Genomic DNA, 16,406 nt, shown 5'->3' with positions numbered 1-16,406 from the left:
CAGATACTATAATACATCCTTTACTTAAAACTTGTTCATGAGAGCAAGTTTCTTTTCACATGAATTGCTCAGTACCAATTTAGGAAATATATCTTTCTCCTTGATTGGTAAAATTACCTCACTGATAACCAGAGTCAACAAAATTTAGTGTTAAATAATTAACCTATTTCCTTCAGGAAATGCTCTTGAGTAATCTGAATTAAGTATTTCCTCTATCTCATCTATTTCTTTTCACAGAGAAAAATAGTATTATTTGCACATGACCTACTTTTACTCCTCTGGAAAAATCTGACTGTGAGCTCAGTATAAGAGTTGTCTACTGCACAGTAGGGAAAAAAAAAGATTCATTTCACAGTGAAGATCAGAATCTTTTTTTTTTTTTTTTGAGGGGTGTGATGAGCTGGAGGACAAGGGAAATGCCTTTGTTTAGAGATAGACCCCGGTAATCCATACTGAAGCTGAAAGATGAAGCCCTTGTGAAGAAATGTGGAAGGACACACTGACACCCAAAGGTGTTCACTCTGCAAAAACAGAAAGAAAGAAAGAAAGAAAAAAGAATTTAACTGCTCTATAAAGAGAATGGAGAGAAACTTGGTAATAAGGGAGAGACAAGGAAGATTAGGGAAGAGAGGAGAAACAATAAAAGGGAATTTGGATATGGTGGGCAGAATAGCAGGTTTCTGCACCCTACAATGAAGGATGATAAGAAAAAAAGTAAAGTTTTAAAAAAGTAATAAAGTTTAAAGTAGTTTAAAAATTAGAAAACAGTTTAAAAAAATAAATTTTTTTATTGTGTCATGGAAGATTTTAAAATGATGGAGGTTTTTTATTTCAAAATTCAAGTTGTTTGAGTTTCTCCTTTATGCTCCAAACATCAGTAAGGCCTGCTTGTGTAAGTGGTTTTGGGCGACACCACAGACAGGGGTGAGCTCTGCAGTTAGGTTGGCCAGGAGCAGAATGCTGGTGTGGAAGGCAAGACAGAAGAGAGATCAACAGTTTCATGACAACAGAAACTCAAAGCCAGAAATTATCTTAAAAAGTTAGTGTGGTAGGCAGAAAAATTGTCCCCCCCAAAGATGTCATTGTCCTAATCCCCAGAACATATGAAGAGGTCAGATTCCCTGGCAAAGGAGGGCCATGGTTGCAGATGCGGTTAAGGTTGCTAGCCAGCTGACTCTAAAAGAGATGAGCTGGATTACAGAGGTGGGCCCAGTGTAATCACCAGGGTCATTAAAGGAGGAAGAGGGAGGCAGAAGAGGGGAGAGAGAAGAGGAGATGTGACCACAGAATCAGAGTCAGAGGCACACAACCGTGCTGACGTTGAGAGAGAGAAAAGGGGTCACAGGCCAAAAGACACAGGTGGCCTCTGGAAGCCAGAAAAGGCAAAGATACAGGTTCCCCTGGGGCCTTCAGAAACAGCCCTGCCAACACTTTGACTTCAGCAGGCTTCTGCGTTCACGAACACTATGAGGTTAAACTTGTGTTGTTTAGTGGAGACATTTTCTTTTTTCTTCCTTCTACCATGACGTTTGGGGATACTTGTTACAGCAGCAACAGAAGGTGAATACAGTAAGCTCCTTGAAATGTGCAGAAATTGCAGATAACCCTGGACTGTCCACTTTGATATAGGATTGGGCTTATGTGAAAATCAAAAGGACAGTGTGACCTTAGCTAACATCTGATTTTCTCACTATTAGGAAGAGAACAGTAAGTCAAAACCTCTGTAGTTATTATTTTAGGCAAGTGTCTCTTAAAACATTATGTAACCCTGTGCCTTAGGATCCCAAGAGAGCCTCTGTTCTTAGAAGAACATGGATTCAGAGAGATAGGGTCTTACATCTGAATCCCACGGTAGTCTCTTATTGACAATGAGAGCTTGGGCAAATCATTTACCCTCTTCAAGCCACAGGATCTTCATTTGCAAAAGGAAGATAAGAATAAGGGTTGTTTGGGTGATTAAATTGTACACACACACACACACACACACACACAAATATGTACAACACTTAATATAGTGACTAGCACATACTAGGCACTCAACAAATTCCTGTTATGGATTTTTAAATGATTGTACAAAAGGAGGAAAAATTTGTGGGAATTTGTGGGAAAACTTAGTTCACGGCCCCAAAAAGGGCCATCTCTCAAAGGGCTCTGATCAGTCAGCCTGCAGTGATGGGCTAATAAGCAGAAACTATAGCACTTGGGGATTTAAGTTAAACATAAAAAAAAGGTATTTAAGCATAATTATTAAACAGCAGGTACATTTACACTGTTGACTGGATCATCTTATCTGGAGAGCTTTAATAAGCAGAGAGTCTCCCCTGTTTTAGAGATGGGCACTCAGGAAAATGACTTGGATGGGTGGGCTGTTCTCAGTACAAGATCACATGACTTAGTACTCCCGGAAGTAACACCTCTTGTATGTTATTCCAGATTGAATGTCCTCCCATTATTATTGTCAGCTGTGTCATCAGTTCAAGGAGATAGCCACCTGGGTCACACTGGAATATTAGAAAGAAAATCTCATTTAAATTTTAGATAGCTCTAACATGAAATAAACTGATTATTTTATGCCTAAAAAATCTAAGGAACAGAGAGTAGAGACATTTTTCATTGGGCAACTAAGAGAAAACATGAGACAGGTTACACTGTCAGAACACAAAGCTGTATTCACACCTCTTAATTTCTGTATTTTCACAACCAATACACCAGATCTCCTGGATAAGTCACAAATCTACCCTTAAAGAATATGATGTAGAAACACGAGGAGTAGTAGTTGACAATCTGGAACAAGAACACCTCCATGGCTAGGTTGTTCTCATAGTCAGTCTGGTCCTTGGGAGCTCTGCAGCTAGAATAAATAAAAGTTAAGTCTGTAAAACTGTGAACGGCTTTGAGACCCTAATCAAAGCCATGGATACATGAGTTAACACAGTAAATATGTATATATATACACAATTCACACTGTTTTCATTTAAGCTGTTTTGAATTCTTTAGCATAGCTACTATGTTAATTCCAAGTGTACACACTGTTGTAAGAGTTTCTCCCACTATGAACACAATATCCCACAAGGCAAAAAAATATAGTCAGCTGTTCCTTAAAATTAATAAGCACAACAGTATCCAATGGGCAAGAAGTGTCCTCTGTCAGGTCTAAGTTGACAGAAAACTACTTTTGAACATCCTGCTAAATGATAGTCTCTTGTCTCCCTGAACGGCAGGAAGTTAGGACTATTGAAGAAAACAAACAAAACACGGAGCAACTTGCTGTGAATTTTTTCTGTAAACCTAAAACTGCACTAAAGAAGGAAGCCTGTTAAGTATATCTTTAAATGGATGAAAATGGAGTAACTGGTGGCATGTTCTTTTGGAGACAAGTCTGTGATAGCAGAACAAATGAAAATATCCCTCCTACATCTATAGAATTACTTAGGTTATGAATTAGTTGTAACACTTGAAGGGGATATGCTTCCTTTAAAGGGAGAAAATTTCACTGATTCAGGTGTCAGCAGGTGCTAGATGTCATCTTCATTCTGAATACGACCAGTGAAGCTGTGGACACGCCCTGAGGGAAATACTGGAAGTGACAGCATGTCTCTGGTGATGAAAGCTTCACATGCTTTTCATATTCCTTGAAATCTTAAAATGGCAGGTATTCATACTCCCTGCATTTGCACAAGATTCATATCCCTGATCCATTGTAGTTCTGACTATGTGGACCCAAGGGCAACGGGGGTGTCTGAAGCATAATTTGCATGTGGCTGATAGGGTTTCAGTTCCTCACTAGGCAGGATTTTTCTGGCCACTGAAGAATGCACATTAAAGATCCCATTTTTAAACTGTTTTCCTTCCATCTACCTTCTTGGTCATAGTCCAGAAGCATGTACTCAGTGTCCCTGGCTGCTCCTGATGGCTGCCCCAGAGAGAAAGCTACAAAGAATGTGAATTTCAAGACTAAGTGAAGCACATCATGTTATTTACAGTAATAGCGGGATGCTGGCTTGCACCTGCAGGGGAGAGCAGAGGGAGTGTTTACAACCCCTCCTGGAGCCACACTCCTGCATCTGGATCCCAGCTCCGATGCTAGCTGTGGGGCCTTGTGCAAATTTCTTAACCTCTAGGGACTTCAATCTCCTCACCCATATAATGGGGGGATAATAATAGCAATTTATAGGATTATTGTGATGAGTCAATGATTTACTACAGGTGAAAACAGAACATTAACCACAGGCATGTGAAAAACTCTACCTAAGCATTAGCTATGAATATGGTGACCAAAGTGTTAAAAAAGTGTTTTTCTTAGTTTTTAAGCCATCAGTTTGTAAAGAAAGCATTTTATTTCCTCCTCTACTCTCTTTCATTATCCTTTTCTTCACAGTTAAGGTTTCATGCTTTTGAAAGGAATAACTTTTTGGTGTGTGTGTGATTAAATGTAAAAATTATTTAAGGCTGAGAAAAATGTATTTTAGAAGGTATATTGAGCCTTCCTTTCTTGTACAGCACATATAGGTCATTTAAATAGTATGTAATTTTAAAAAGTCTGCATAATAATGTTTTAATTATGTATTAAGTAATCATAAGAGTTAAGAGTCTTTAAATGCTTACTATTGCTTCAGCACACATCTATTTTTCTAAATTCTCACAATCACCCTGTGGAGAAGGTAATATTATATCTCTTTTACAGATGAGGAAATAGAGCCACGTGGAGATGATGCAATTTGCCCTAAATGAAGCAACTATTAAGTGAAAGAACTGAAATACTCAAAGAGCCCAAAGACACACTAACTGTATAGCACTGCCTCCTACATGGTCTGTGAAATCAATTCTAATTCATTTCAGAATTTTTACAAACTTGACACATTTCTATTTTTCTTCCAAGCACTTAATGGGTTCAATATTTCTTAGGAAACAGGAAAGCTTTCCACTCTCCTTCCTCAAGTTTCTTCTTACATATCATCTTTTCTGATCATAACTTTAATATTTGCTCATTAAAGAAAATTTGAAAGTACTCAATAGTGGACAGAACTGCTGTCCTGGATCTGTCCCCAGTCTCAGAAGAGGACCCAGATTTTGCTTTAGGATAAATAACCTCCCTTTTTTTTTTTAGTCCTGTGATTTAAGCTCGATTGACCCACTCTTCCTGAAGCACCAGAGGTAGATCTTAGTTGGTTTAAGACAAATAATACCCTTCATTCTATTGGCCTCGCACATGATTTGAGAATTGGCAAATGACCCAGTAAGAGCCACTGTTATGTGAGGAGATACGTGTTGGTGCCCATGTGAATGATGAGCTTCCTCTATCAAGACAGGAAGCTGCCAAAAGATACCTCTTTTGGCTTGGATGGATGTGTGATCTGGGATGCTGAGGGCCTAGAAGCAGCATGCTGGGACACCCTTGGACACAGAAGGAAGACAGGACAAAACTAGCCCTTGAAATCATCTGGGCTAAAATATCTCTCCTTGACTGAAGCCAGACCTCAGACCTGAGGTTTTCATTTACAGGGACCAATAAATCCTATCCATCCCCATTTTCTGGTTATTGTTTAAACCCATTGGAGATTGATTTTGTCACCTACAATCAAAAGACTCCAACTCTGAAAATGAATAAAAAGTAAAAATAAGAAAAATTCTTCTACCTATAGACATAATTCCTTCATAAATGTGCATTGTTTGCATATTAAAAATCATTTTACATATTAATTTTATTCTCAAGCCTATCATAAGCATAACACTTTGACATGTCATAAAATATTTTCATGGACACACTTTTTCATGGCTGCATAATATTCAGCTATGTGAAGGTTTGGAAGAATATTTTGGCTGAGATTATATATATATATATAAAAGTATGTCAGTGACTTACATCCATACTGACTTTTCCCTGCCATTTTGAAATACTTCCTGATTAAAAGTTTTTCAAAGCTGAATTAATGGATTAAAGCATATGAATATTTTTGACTCTTGATATGAACTGACAAACTGCTTTCTAAGAAGGCTGGAAGAGTACAACAGAAATGAACACAAATCAACCATACTTCACAAAAAGTATCCAATAGCCTAGGCATGGGATTGGTGACCACTGGCACTTCATCCTCATAAACAGAGCTGTGTCATTTGAAAGGTGGAAAACTATTTCATTTTAATGTGCACTCACTGAATTACCATTGGAGTCTGACATCTGTTTTTTCCCTTGTGAATGTGTGTTCATCTTCTCTGCCTTCTCCACTCCTGAGATTTTTTGGTGTTATCTTTGAAGTGATCTGAACTCTCTATGTATTGAAGGAATTAGCCCCTTGTCAGATTTGTTAACAAATAACATCCTCTGGTGTTTTGTTTAAATTTAGGATGCTTCTGATGCATGGAAATCTTTATATATTTTCCTCTGAAACTTACTGCACATCTAGATGTTGTATATTCATCCATATTTATTTCTAGTTTTTTTTTTAATCGTGTTACTTTTTTTTAAATGTTTCTGGAATTTATCACAATATATGGTTCACTGTATGATTTCAAACTTTACTTTCTCCCCCCAAATAGCTAACAAGTGTTCCATTTATTGAATAACCTTTATTTATCTCCCTTATTTGTAATGACTTCCATCTCATATATTAAATTATTATTGATATCAGAGCCCATATCTGGACTTCCTATCCTATTCTCTAATCTGGCTATTCTTGAGCTAGTAAAATGCTCATTACCATATTATTATATTACTAATATTATTTTATTCACAATAAACCCCAAATCAATTTTATAAGTTCTGGTATTTTGGAGATATGGTCTTTTAATCTAGAATCATGTGTTTAAAGCTTCTTTTATGTCTTTCAGTATTTTTTAATTTTTTTTGATAGTTCCTACTATCCTTTTATTAGGCTATTCTTAGACATTTTACCTTGGTTGTTACTCTTGGAAAATTTTAGAATTCTTAATGCCTCCATCTGGTCTCTTAATCAGACCCTGGAGAATCCTAAATCACTGATCTGATTTGAAAAAATGAGGTGAAAAGAACTATGAGCAAAAGAGACTGTGAAACCTCCAGAGTGGCTCCCTGCATTGGCTCAGATGTTTTCTGGAAACAGTTTTCTCTATGAGACTACATAGTTCCCAGCTTGACTTTCAGTTTTCTCAGCATTTCACATTAGATTTTAAAAAGTCTGTCGCAGGTTCTTACCCAGAAAAAGAGTACTTGCATAAAGGGTTATATGTATACACTTTCCACAGGTGGTAAAGGGAACGTGCTCTTCTTCCTAATTAAAAAAAGAAAAAAACAAGTTTAGTCAATCAAGGTATTACACCAATGAAATGATTTTTCTCCTAACTGGTCACTAAATAATAAGCATAATTAAAAAAAACAAAAAGTTTTCAGACATAGCCTCCTTATTCATAACTGCATGGGTTTCTTTCCTTTTTTTTTTTTTTTCTGTTAATGATGTCAAACACACAACAAAATACATACAGTGTTCTTTTTAATACTATTTTTTGAAAATGCACATGTGAACAGTAAACTGTTTCCCTGCCATGGTCTGAGCTTAGGGATCTGGTACCTGACGAGACCAAGCTGAAAAGCTCTATTCCTGAGCTTGCCTTAGATTTCAGAAGTGAATGTACTGATAGCTTTGAGTCCGTGAAGGACAGAAAGTTTCACAGGTGTCTGCAGCTAACTGGTTTCCACTGTGTGTTTCTTGGTTGAACTTTAAGTATTAATTAGCTACAACTATGAAGATTTAGAGTTTCCATTTTAGAGTTTATATTTAGATTTTTTATTTTATTTTAGAGATGAAATCAGTAAGACTCAATATTTACCTGGATTTTAAAAGCAGATATAGTATAATAATAGCTGTAAATAAGTACATGGTCCTTCCTCTGTGCCAGGCATTCTCCCAAGTAGATTCTGTACATTAATTCAACCCATCCTTACCACAGTCATGAGGAAGCAACACTCTTATTCTTATTTTATTGGAAACTATGGCACAGAGAAATTAAGTTGTCCAAGATCACTCAGGAAGCAAGCTTCTGTGTTCAAATATGAATTTAGGCAGCTTCATTCCCAAGGTCTCACTACCACAATGTTGGCCTCTCTAAACAATGGAGAATGCATTCACAATTAAAGTAAAATACTTCAATTAAAAAACTAAAAAAAAAATAAATAAACAATTTTTTGAATAAGGAAGAACAATAAAGAGAAATGAGTCTTCATCTTCAATTTTTGAACGAGCATGTTCCAAAGGAATTTTAAAATTATTAGTTGGCAATTTTAAATTTAAAATTGGCAGTTTAAATGACCAAAATGACTTTTCTTCAGTATTTTTTGTATGCTGCCAATATGATACTTTTTTGTTTTTCAGGACTCAAAAACATTATGAACATCTAATTTTGTCTAAGTTTCAGCTTTCATCTCTGCATGTACAGTCTTTCACCAACATATGCTTTGACCCCCATCTTCAGTTGTAAACAATGGGAACTATTCATAATGGAGATTATTAGAAGCTTATTCCATTGTAAAAGACAAATGTCACCTTCTACTGGTAGCTGAACCTCATTTTTTTCCATTTATAAAAGGAGGAGGTTGACCTGCTCCCTCCAGACCTTTTCAGTGCCAACATTCTGTAAATCTGTGATTCCATTCATAAAATCTATAGTTGGAGACATTTTCAGATGCTCCTGGTAAAAGCATTTTCTTTCCAAGAGTTACTCATGCTCACAACCTACTGTCCTGCTGCTGCTGACTGCAAGTACCATCAGCTCTAAATTATCTCAGCTGATGGAAAGAAGCAATAATACAGATGACTCAAAAAATCATCTTTTCATAGCTCTGGAATATTTATACAAAGATACATAGTTTCATTTTTTTTAAATTTGCAGCAGGAGTGGCAGCAATAAATTTACATCTCCAATTATATAAAATGCCTAGCTCAGAGCCCAAACACTGTTGGCACCTCAACAAAAGTTTCTCTGCTTCCTCTACCCTTTCTCTGACTTTAGGATGAGAGCCACGCTGCTTTGTGCACATCCCAACCGGATGGGGGAGCAGTGACCGGGACTTAGTTCAAGACAAAGGGGCACCTAGTCTACGATGAAAAGGAGGCTGCAATAATGAAGGCACATGTGAAAAAGTGGGAATCAACTATAAAAACCAATGTGTCTTTCCTTCTACATCTATGTCATAATGGCTATTTTTTTTTTTGCATTTTTGCATTGGTCTTATGAAAGGACACAAATCAATGCCTCTTTTCTTATACATTTATACCAGTCTTTTTTGTTTCCATTTTTATGGTTATTATGAAGGAAAGACCACACTTCTCTTCTGTGTCCACCATTCCAGGCAGTGCGCCTTCACCTTGGCTGCACATTAGAATAACAAGAAGAGCTTTAAAAACTTCCCTATGCCAGAACGCACCCCAGGCCACTAAGTACCATCAGAGTTTGCAGTGATGGAATCCAGATACAAACAGTTTTTAAGGTCCCCTGGTGATTCCAACATGCAGCCAAGGCTGACAAGTCAAGAAGTAAACAGACTAAAGTGTATCTAAACAGCGCCTGCTTTTCCTGGGTAATCTCATCTATCTCCACTTGGGGACACCACTCCTCCTATTCTGGCCGGTCTTGTTCTTCCTGCTCAACCGTGTCCCATTTGTACTCAAGTTCTGCCTAGCACCGCTTCCAGAACTCCAGAATTAAGGTGACTAACAGAGAAAGAGAACAGCAGAATGTTGATCTTCAGTGATGACTGATGCTTCAGAAATCTGTTCTTAATATTTATTACCCTTAACACTTTTGTAAATGGTTAATAAAATCACATTTTATTTATAGGTGATACTAAAGAGAAACATGAGTTAATGCCTTTTTTTAAGAAAAAAGAAGATGTAGATAATTTATTGAACTTATGAAAACAGACTATCTAGTACTCTAGCTCAGGGGAAAGGTAGTAACGTGATGGTCAGAGGAAGATGACTGTGTCTGATGATAAAGTACCTGCTACCAGCACATTATGCCCACTAAAAACACAAATATCCAGGGAAGCGTGTTAAGAGGGCTTGGATAACAGTCAGCACAGGGTGCTCGGGGCAGAGAGCCAGAACTGTAGCCAAGGCTGTCCCAGAGGAGGGGACCACTCTGGTGAGTTCTGAGATGCCCTAGAGGTGATCAGGTGAAAGTATAATGTTAAGGCTATTTCTCCCTGGGGAGCTGCATATGCAAAGGAGAGAGGCCAAAGAGAGCCAGGCCCCTTCCAGGAACCCCAAATAGTCTAGAAGTGAGCACAGTGTGTGGGAGGCAGGTGAGGCAACCAGGTGGAGAGATCACAGGTGCATATCACAAAAGACTCTGTGTGCCTTCAAGGTGTAGGAGATATGTAAGGTGGTCTAGAAAGAGACTAGATAGAGGCAGGGAGACCTACTGGCAGGTACACGGCAAGGCCTACCAAGGCCCAGCCAGGAGGAGAGAGAAGAAAGCATTTCAGCAGGTGGACAGATTGGCCACAGGTGTGATGGAAGGGCAGGAAAAGGTCAAAGATGCCAGCCAGCTTTCTGTCTTTGGTGCAATTCCCTGAAATAAGAAGGGCAGGAAGACGGGGATGTCATGAGAGGAGACAACTGATCCAGTTCTGACTGGGTGCCTGTGGGCTCCAGGAAAGATGTCCAGTAGGCAAATAAAAGTCTAGAAATCGGGAGAAAGTTCTAGGCTGAGACAAGTAGTTTTCCTGTTTCAAGAGGATAACAGGTGTGAGTGGACAAGCTTGTGAGAAGAGGTGCGAAGGTGTAGCTGTCACCCTCCTGCACATGGGAAGCATCTGGGAGCTTTTAAAAAATAGTGTGCCCCACCACCGCCCCCACTGTTCTGATTTTACAGGTCTGGAGTTGGGTCTTTGTCCTGTTTTTTGCTTTTTAAATACTTCTTTCTTTTTTGTTGTTGGAGGGGTAATTAGCTTTATTTATTTTAATGAAGGTAGTGGGAATTGAACCCAGGACCTCATGCATGTTAAGCACGTGCTCTACCACTGTGCTGTACCCTCCCCAACTTTTCTTTGTTTTTAGACATTAACTCTATTGAGCAGTCAGGGTTGAGAATCAACCTGTAAAGAGTAGACAGCCTTTGAGTAGAGAGCAAGGAGAAGCTGCCTGGAGTCCTGCAGACTCCACCAGGGACAGCCGGAGACACAGGGAGCCTCGGACGGGCTACGAGTAATGTGAACTCAACACTCCCCAATGGTAAAGACAACAAAAATGTTTCAAGCACCCACTTCCCAGCAGTGTTTGTTCTGACTTTACTAGTTTTCCAGTAATATTGAGTGAGAATAGAAATAATCTGGACACAGGGATAAAATTCAAATGCTGATTCTGACCATTCTTAGCTGAGTGATTACTGATTGAAAGGTTACCCATCTGCCACATGTAAAATGGGGGACCTAGAACCGTGCTCATGGGATGCTGTGAATGTAATGAAATGACATCTATAAAGGCCCTCCTGACTCTCAGAGGTAATTGCTACTATTGTCCCCATTTGGGACACCAATAAACAGAGGCACAGAAAGCTTCAAACATTTGCCCAAGATGAGGGTTGGGGTCAGGAATCAAGCCAATGCATTCTTGCCTCCAGAGCCCAGGATCTTCTTATAAACAACACGGCACTGCCCAAGCTCCCTGCTCCAAAACCCGCCTCCTTCTGGCTTGGTTCCATGGCGCCTGCCCTGCACAGATGTCATCACTGCCTGCCTGTCCGCCCAGTGTCTGACCCTGGCACTCTTCCCTCCATCCAACACACTGCCTCCCTGCCTCCTTGGGCACACCAAACCTCACGAGGCCATTGCTGTGGCTACTCGGATGTTTACAGAGAAATGCAGGTGACAGCCCAGCTTTTTGCTATAGATGCTGCTGTCAGTGGAGGCAAAGAGCTCACAGTTGGTGGGAGAGGCCACTACTGGTCTCCTCCTTGGCTGGAGAGCTGGATGGAATCTAGTTTCTCTCTGCAAGTTAGACATCCAGCATGAGAGTTATGTAAGGCCATCTGGCCTCTCAACATAGAAATGATGCCCCCTCAGTTGTACTTAACATTGTAATCTCCTGGCTCCACCAGGGAGCAGAGGCCACGGCCTGTTATCCAACAAGTTCCATCTGCTTGCACAACAGCTACAATGGGGTGAGTTAACACCAGATCAGGAAATCTACAATTGCATATTATTTCCTGACACTTGCAGGTCACCCAAATAGCCCAGATCCTCCAAGTAAACAACTTATAAAAGAAACTGAGTTGGTTCACCTGTCAGGCCCCTGATGGCAGGACTGATTTGGCTTTTCCTTCTCTCAGGGTGATCCTCTTTCTCCTTCTGTGTGCCCTTCCCCGACTGAAAGAAACTGTTCTTAGTTTATGGGTAAGGCAGTATTTGTGGCTCTCTGACCAGAACCTTCAAAAGTAGAGGTCTTGGTGAGAATGGAAACGTAACACCCACATCTCATGAGCTCAGCTACCCAAAAGCCTCATCTAGCCAAGACTGTGGCCAATATCAGGGGTCCATGCTGTTGAGTGTTGGGTCTGGAGAGCAACATCTCCACCACTGAGAAGCTGCCCCACCACTTGTGCCCTTGTCCCCATCCAAGGGGAGGTAACACATCCATGGGATGAAAGACTTGAGGGCACTAGGTGACTGTGGACCAAGCTGTGACTGGCTGGTTCTGCTCCCTATGTGACCCATGTTAGCCTCACGTGCAGAAAATCCACAGAGACCCCTTCTTGAGGGTATGAGTCACCTATAAGTCAACTGTCCTTGGGCCACCTAAGAAGCAACACAGGATACACAGTGAACCACCCACTCACTGAAGTCCCCTAGGTTCACAGCTCCCTAATGTGACACCAGGTACCCCCAGCAAACAGAAGACCCTTACTTTATAATTGACTTGAGAATTCTACTGCCAACACTGCATTCCACCTTCCACTTATGAAGTTCTTTCCACTCTGTCCCCTGCTCTGCAATTGTGCAATCAGTCCAGAGCTCCTTCATGAGACAGGAGGGAAGGGGGTCAGGCACAGCCATTAAAAGAATGGCACAGCCATTAGCACCAAGACGGTGGAAAAGTCAACTCTCAGTAGATCTTGAGCTTCAATACACACTCAACAAAATACAGCAGGATGCTAAATGGCACTCCCACATGTGCCAGTACAGGTTCAAACTGACCATAAATGGTCAAAGGGTGAGTGGTGGCCCAATTCCTGGGAATCCCAGAACCTTCCCCAAAGATGTTGGAATATTCCTCCCACTTATTAGCATATGAAGATACTGAGTGCGTAAAAACTAACAACCCCTCACCTCGTGTCTTCTCTCCCTTCTGAGGCAGACAGCCCACACTCTGTCTGTAGAGTGTGTATCTACTTTTACTTTAAAATGGAGCACCCAAACCCCACGCCTCATGGCCTTTCTCTTGCCTTCTGAAACAGCCCACTCTGTCTATGGAGTATGTAGCTCTCTGAATAAATCTACATTTACTGAACCGTGGCTCACTCCTGAATTATTTCCTGTGCAAAGCCAAGGACCCACACTTGGTGAGGTGAATCCCAGGGACCCAACAAAGACCTGGGATATGGCCATCCTCTCCCCCACATTTTCCTGTATCATACATTCCTTCCCAAAGGATCTCATCTTGTGCACTCCAAAATAGACAGCACCCATGTGTCCTGACTTGGATCTGCTTCTGCATGGTCATTTCTCATGTCCACTAGAACCTCACCTTCATGAGGGCAGGGATTTGGTTCTGTTCACAGCAGAAGCACCAGCACATTTCAGGTGCTGGAGAAGTATTAGCTGAATGAATGAGCTGTGGGAAGTCCTGGGAATTCCACCTGGGACTCCTAGCCACTTGGGTTCCAGCTGACTCCAGCTACTCCCTGCTGTTCATGACTGACCTCTAGCCACCACTCTGCTTTGCCATCACCTGAGCCAGGATGAGCTGAGATGAGCACACACCCCAGAGATCATGGCGGCTGGTTCATGAGGTTGCAACACCCTCGCCCCTTGACTGCCGGGGGTTATTCAGGATGGACAGACTGAAGGCAGCACCATGTGCACTGCCCTACCGCACAACTCACCTGAAGCACCAGGACTCCACACAAGGGAAGCTCTGGCCCTTTCCAACTAAGGAGAGGGACTACGGGTGAGAAGAGGGTCTCTGTCAATTAACAGTCTCTTCACGAGCCCAGCCTGGGAAAAGCGCTTTAAAGCCACTTTGGGTATCTTCCTTGTGTTTCCATCGTCCCTCTAGATTTTGTCATTTTACTCTATGCATTAGAAATACAGATGTTCTTGAAATCTGTATTGATTTTCAATGAAGAAAATCCTCAATTTCCTTCTCTGCTAAGAAAATTACTGCACTTTATATTAAAAAAGCAGCTTCCTTTCATGAGTTTCTATCTTCAAACACCTAATTTCACAAGAATCTGTGATGCAGTACATGAAAATCGTGCTGTGCTTTAGCACCTACAGGCAGGCAGGGATGAAATGAATGAGGACTGATCTCATGAGGCGGGAAGGCTGGGGCTGTCTTATTCCTGCTACAGACGGTAGGGTTTATATCTGTGAAGGTGAGGAAGGACCAAGGATGAGAAACCAACATTTTCCAACCCATTTCTATTTTTCAGAGTCCCAGACAAAACAGTGCAATTGTATCAACAAAAACAAGTACGTCTACACCCTTCTAAAAGCACGCTACAACTTTACTACTACACACGGCACTCTGTCATGGACCTAAAGGCTGATGACAGCCAAGAAATTTGCAGGAATCTTATTCTGTGCTCATCTCTTTTTGTCTTTGGTGCCTCAGGCAATTTGTCTCCTCTCCATGAGTGTCATTTTCCTCATCCTTCAAATGGGAGTGTAGCGGCCATTCATTTGCTCAGTGTCTATTTGACAATAGGAGATGGCTTATGAAAACAAAATAAAAAAGCAAAATAGCAATTGTGATCTGTGCTCTCTTCCTCCTCCTCCCTGAACTTGAACATACAGGGTAAAATGGCATCTTTCACTAAATCCTGAACTTAAGGAGCAGTTCTGATAAGGAAGTCACAGGACAGCCGTGTAACCGAGAAATGACCTGGTGAAAGAGAATGAGTTGTCAGCAAATCCTCAAAACCTGTAAGGATGCAAACCCTGGGAGCTACAGGCATGGGTGGGAGTTCCTTAGTTCCCCATTTCACAAAGCCGAGAACTTTGCAGTGTCCATGAAAGACACTGATAGCCCAGTACAACCACACCATGTTTTGGAGTACACCAGGGCCACATCACTGCTGACTTGCACTGCTGTGTGTCCCAAAGTGAGAGCCCTGGGAGGGGGTGACTGTGTTTGAGGCTGGACAAGAACTTCCTGTTCTGTCCCTTTTGCTCTCTCTCTTCCTGCAATAAAACAACTAGTAGGACTCTGGTTGGGAGCACTGCACCCACATTCTCTGGCAAACCACACACCAGGCAGCTGTAGCTGATCAGAAAGAGGGGACTCTTCTATGAACATATATACACCAAAGGTAGTCAGAAGGCTGCCTGTGACCTTGGGAATCCAAACCAGCTTTTCCTCTTAATCAGGATATTAGACATCTAAAGAAATTATGCACCAGGTGAAGACGATGCCCGTAGACAGTGTTGGTGGTTATGTCCAGCAGTGTCTAAGGACAAGGCATGCTCTGGTAGATGGGAGCATTTTGGTTGCTTTAAGAGTTTGTTGCTGAGGGGCTGAGACATTTTATTGGGCCTTGAAACTCCAGACCTCTTTACTCACAAAGGCAGACAAGGTAGGTAAGCCAGCTCAGCCTTTATTCCAACTTCCTAACCAAAAGGCTATGAGGTTGAAAATATATTTCTCAGACTGTTCTGAGGCAAGGGTTCCAGATGTGGCTTTAAAAATGCCCATCAGAGTTTGAGATCTGCAAATATTAATTACTATATATAAAAATAGCTAAACAACTAAATTTCTTCTGTATAGCACAGGGAATTATATTTAATACTTTGTAATAACCTTTAATGAAAAAGAATATGAAAAGGAAGTCATACATATATACGTGAATATGAATGACTGGAACATTGTACTGTACATCAGAAATTGACACATTGTAACTGACTATACTTCAATTAAAATATATATGTGTGTGTGTGTGTGTATATATATATATTTTAAAATGCCCATCAGCATCATCTGAGTGTCACTGAAAGCAGAAACCCAGATGAATGGAGGCAGAGGTTGTTGGAGGAGCTACGTTATTTTGCTGGGGTGGATGCAGCCAGAATGGCAGAGATCTAGAAGGAATGGTCACAAAAGCCACTCACTGATGTGCAAGTGAGTTAGGGTAACAGCTTCCTGAAATCCTCCCCACCCCTCCTGTTGAGCCAGGTGACTGGCGTTTCTCTGGAAGTCACTAGGCCCAGACTGGAA

At 40.9% G+C, this 16,406-nt stretch overlaps 1 long non-coding RNA gene across 2 annotated transcripts in view; it reads right to left on the bottom strand.

The window, feature by feature from the left end:
• Positions 1-2,155: 2,155 nt before the first annotated feature.
• The window catches only part of LOC105069774 (uncharacterized), a 58,149-nt gene continuing 43,898 nt past the window's right edge, over positions 2,156-16,406 (bottom strand). For both annotated transcript variants that reach the window (XR_012500514.1, XR_012500515.1), the window contains 2 exons: positions 7,172-7,247; positions 2,156-2,851 (listed from right to left, as the gene is read on the bottom strand). This is a non-coding gene — a long non-coding RNA (uncharacterized LOC105069774). The remainder of the gene's footprint in view (positions 2,852-7,171; positions 7,248-16,406) is intronic.

Source organism: Camelus bactrianus, chromosome 19 (genome assembly GCF_048773025.1).
Source record: "Camelus bactrianus isolate YW-2024 breed Bactrian camel chromosome 19, ASM4877302v1, whole genome shotgun sequence".
NCBI lineage: Eukaryota > Metazoa > Chordata > Mammalia > Artiodactyla > Camelidae > Camelus > Camelus bactrianus.
This window is presented reverse-complemented; position numbering and strand designations above follow the sequence as displayed.